This window comes from Centruroides vittatus, unplaced genomic scaffold (genome assembly GCF_030686945.1).
Source record: "Centruroides vittatus isolate TY-2023 unplaced genomic scaffold, ASM3068694v2 contig_732, whole genome shotgun sequence".
NCBI classification, from domain to species: Eukaryota; Metazoa; Arthropoda; class Arachnida; order Scorpiones; family Buthidae; genus Centruroides; species Centruroides vittatus.
Window position 1 is genome coordinate 355230 of NW_027122469.1, and position 4993 is coordinate 360222.

At 31.5% G+C, this 4993-nt stretch overlaps 1 long non-coding RNA gene across 1 annotated transcript; it reads right to left on the bottom strand.

Moving 5' to 3' along the window:
• Window positions 1-3518: 3518 nt before the first annotated feature.
• LOC136980906 (uncharacterized) lies at window positions 3519-4501 on the bottom strand. Its single transcript, XR_010881622.1, has 4 exons — window positions 4450-4501; window positions 4292-4360; window positions 4115-4204; window positions 3519-3578 (listed from the first exon to the last, which is right to left on the bottom strand). It is a non-coding gene; the product is annotated as an uncharacterized lncRNA (long non-coding RNA).
• Window positions 4502-4993: the final 492 nt, after the last annotated feature.

Genomic DNA, 4993 nt, shown 5'->3' on the forward strand with positions numbered 1-4993 from the left:
AACATGACCGCCCACAGCGCATTTTATTCGTCAATTACTCGATTAGCTGATGTCAATCATTCTTAGAACTCCAATAGCTGTCGATCTTTTTCATAACGGGCATCTAAAGTACGTGTTTATGACAGTATCGTCGATTCGATAGCTTATTGTGACGTGTTTCTAATCTAACATTACTATTTTTCGTCATGCATCGATCGCTTTTCGTCGATGGCGATTAGCTAACGAAGAATAACATAAAAAATAAAAAAAGTTAATTTTATTTTTATTATAATCGATTGTCAGATTTTTGTCATTTCATATCGTTGAATAAAAATACATAATACTTCTATATTTTTCGATAAAATTATAAATTTTTAAATAAAGACTGACTAAAAAACGAAATTTAAATTACACTCATTCTATTCCCATAATTTCCAAGCAGAATATGAAAAAAATTGAAATATTTTTTAAAATTATTTTTTCTAATCATTCCTACGATAGAAATAAGTGAAATATATAGTCATTAGTTGATATATTAGGGAAAGGGAAGGTAGGATGGAAAATTTAACTTTATGATGTAAAAGAACATAATATAAAGCTTTTATTTTAATTAGTTTCGACAGAGATCTTAGATGGTTAAAAAATTGTGTAATTAAAAATAATTAATATTAAGTATAAAATCTGTTAGGAATCATGAAGTAAAAACGTCAAAAATTCCATTTTGCCCTCACCCTGAAGGAAAGATGGAATACATAGGATATCCCTATATTTTACAATTGACACATATAAAACATTCATCTTTTGTGTCTGTACATAGTTCATGTGCCCAACCACAACACACTGGACACTGTACCCAGTTCTCTATGGGTGGTTCCGCATATGGTTCTCCACATAACATACAAAACACATAATTTTGTGAGGACGGCTCTGAATTTTGTACTATATTCTCATCTTTTTCTGTTATTTTTCTCTTTCCTTTATCTTTTCCTTTGCCCTTACTTTATTCTCGTAGGTTTCTATATTGTTATTTTTATTTTCCTTGCCTTTGATGGCCCGATTAAATACTAACTTTGGTTTCGCTTTCATCTCATTTTTTTTCTTTTAATAGCATCTTTGAATGGAAATCTGAATAGGATTTCTGACTTCTGACATCTCAGTTTCCGCTTCTTTATTGTAGGAGTACCTTTTGGTAACGGTAGAATTTTAATTGGAGAAATATAGTACGAGGTGGATGGTTGTTCCAAATTCATATCAACAACACCTGAACTAGTTTTAAGCATACTATTTTCTGACATCTTATTCTGTGTATCATCAAAATTAAGTTGCTCTTCTTTATTCTGTTTTCTTTTTCATAATCATGCCCAGTGGTTGGTTCATCTGTAACATCGTTTTTAACATTAGCATTGACGTCACATTGGTGTTTAGTTACTGGAGTATTATCATTAATAGGAGCTGAATCTTCCGTAACGTCAGTGTCGGTATTTTTGTCCCTTTCATCTGTCACAGTGGCAATTTGTTCGACTTCAATCACTGGAGCGTTTTCATAAACAGTGGCCGGCGCAGAGTCTAAATATGTAAATAAATGTCTATTATATGAGAAGATGCCAGTCTTTCTGAACCCGCTAGTGGCATTTTGTACAGTAGCACTTTTTTCATAGACAATGCATACAAGCCTAGCTATATCGAACTGGGATACTCTTCTTCCAAGATGATTCTTTTGAAAAATGTCTAGGGCTTGCTCAAAAGCCACTTTCAATAAACGGTAAACTGACACGTCTAATGGTTGCAGCTTGTGGCTTGTGTGGGGGATACTCACCGTAACTATATGATTTTCTCGTGCGACATTTAAACCTTCCAGGTTATGATGAGTAGTGTGATTATTTACAATTAATTAAACCGGTCTGTCTGCTGTTGGTATTGTTTTCTTAATAAATATTTGTAGCCAGTTGTTAAATGTGTTAGTAGTTATCCAGCCAGAATCAGAACACCAAGCTTGAGAGCCATTAGGAGCTCCGCCCGAAAAGATGTTCATTCATTCTCTTTCTTTGTCCAAATATAAAGCAAGGTGGGATAAAGTTACCAGTTGCACTACATATTTTTTTGAAGCTGAGCTTATTGTTGTAGTTTTACCTTCATCCATCGCCATCTACATCGTTTCTTCAATCCAACAACCTCTGTTGCTTTTTCTTATATACTTGTTCACCATCTAAAAACAATTTCGTCATCAATTAGTTTGATAAATTGTAAACAGAAATAAAAATAATTGCGCACGGGCAACATGGAAACTATTCCATCTTGCCCATATGCCAATTGCCAATAATAATATCGACGCTTTAAAAATCCTTAGAATTTTTTCCCTCCTTAAATATCAATTCATGCAATCTATTCCTAATAGGTACTTTGTATAAAAACAAAATAGTAATACTTACCTTGTAGGTACAAATAATAACACTGCAAAAGTAAAATGATTGCATAAAATCTGCTGCGAAATAAGAAATACTTGCACACATCATTGGTGGCACTAACCGATGTGAGTCGCCGTTCGTAAATACAAGATATCCGGGTGTCTCTGTGTGCATGAAGATTCGGGTGCTTCGTCGCGCGGTTTGGGGTGGGTAAGTAGTTTCCATCTTTCCCTCTATTCCCTTATATAATAATCGGCCTTTGAAGCGTTAAAAACAAAAGACTTTTCTTACATTAGAAAAGTAAAAATTTAAAATTTTCGTCCTGAAGCAATAAAAATAGAACAAAATGAGTCAAACTGTATTTTACGAATTACGAAAACTACAGATTGCGACCATTGTGAAGGTACAAAGTACTGTACAAAGTACTGAACTTAACAATCGTTTCAGTTCGTTTATCTACATAATGAGATCTGCTTTTCTGCCTTTATCTCAAGAATACGTCTTAATTAACAATATGTCGCAAAAAGTAGATAAGAGTGCTGTTAAGGAGTGAGATCATATATCATTTATTAACAGCTCAGAATCATATACAAATTGTGTTAAATAATACACTATTCTAATTTATGAACCGTCACATAATATTTATTAACAGTAACCCGAAAATAATTACTTGATATTCTATTCGTTACTTAGTAGATGCGATAAATACTATTTTTCTACATGTCTTCACACATTAATAAACTCGCATAGCAGAATAAAACTACTAAAACACTACTGAATTCAACTAACTGATTTTCGATACACGTTGCTTCAAAATAACTAAAACTAAATTACATAAAGGTAATTATAATCAATAAATCAAAGTTAACAATTCCGAGACTGAACCGTAAATCAATTATAGTCTAAGTGTCTTTATAAACAGGAATCAAATTAGTATTTATTTTCATTTATTCATTCAGTTAAATATTTGAATTTTCGAAAATTATTAACAGAAATTTCATTAACGTTTATTTCACTACTGGCGATTGCTAATTCGAGAAAGCTCATTTTTCACGTTATAATCAACATGAAAAAACTTCAGTTGTTTTCATTTAAATGAGACACGTTTGTGAAGATTTGACAACTTTTACGAATTCTGGATACATTCTTCAGCTTTAATAATCCCGAAAACACAGAATGCAGAGTTGTGGCCATCTGCAAATGAAAAATATAAAATGTTATTAAAAAATAATTTTAGTATTAATTAACATGTTACAAAGATTTCTTATATTATGTCAGGGTTTTAATGTTAAATCATCAGTATTGCATTTAAATTTCACATAATGTAAACAACATTTCGCTATTTAAACTAATGAAACATTCGAAAATTGTGTTCTCTGCGAGTGAAATTCATCCTACTAACAGATAAAACATGAAAACGATAAATCGCTCTGTAATTATAAATAGTTTTAATATGAATAAAATGCGAACAAAGAACAAATCTCAAAATGTTTTCTCGGTATGAATATTCAATGTTAAAAACGAAACATTCTATAATGATAATTGTTACCTTATTATTTATTATTATTAATTTCGCTGTGAATTGCAGACAAAAATTAATTTAAGAAGAGAGTCGACTGGTCAGTTGCAGAAAGAGATTATTAAAATCTTTCATAAAAACAACAGTCAGAAAAGTAAACAATTTTTCAATGTGTCGATGATAAACATTTTAAAGGTATCGATGAACCTACCTTCAGAGGGATCCTCTTGTTGACACAAAAGAAGCCTCCTACAGTGAGACACAAAGACACTTTCCCGAATCTTTTCATGAAATTCAATATCTAACAAAAAAGAAATTAGTATTTAATATTAATTTTATTAAAGTAAATCCGAATTATAATAAAAGTAAAATAAAAATAAATCTGTACTTTCAGCTTTCGTTCCAGTTCCAAATGGCAGATTGAAAATTGACGAATTTCTTGAAATCTATTCTGCATCTAAATTATTAAAATTATATTAATAAATCGAAAATTAAATTAAAGGTTTAAAAATGTAAAGAATTAATTAAGTGTAAATAACAAAGTACCGTGAAAGCGATGCAGCATAGCAAACAGCCAGAGATAATGCAGACGAATGAGAAACACCCAAATCAGTGCCAACACCCAAATTCTAAGATTCTCAGGCATTTCAACGTAAAAATATGCGTAATACAAAAAGCTGGTGCCCCAAATTATTCCGAAATAAGCAATTACGGAAGCCAATTCGAATGTTGTGTTCAACTGATTGATGTTAATCCACAATTCTTGGTGACGGATCATCAAATTTTGTAATTTCATTTTCAAATTTCTGTCGCTTCTTCTTATCGTAGACATTTCGTAATTAAGTTCTTCCAATTCTTTCTGGTGGACAAATATAAATAAGGCGCATAACAGTAGGCCGTACGCAATTCCTCCTATAGTTAAACTCGCTACAAATGCGATCTCAACTGTACAAATGAGAGCTTCGAATCGAAACTGTTCTTTGTTTACTAGAGCAGGATAATTAACAGTCAGATTGAGAATTTGGAAAAGAATCGTTATTGTTATTACAATCAACGAAACGAAAATGGAGACGTTTCTCATTAGAGTATT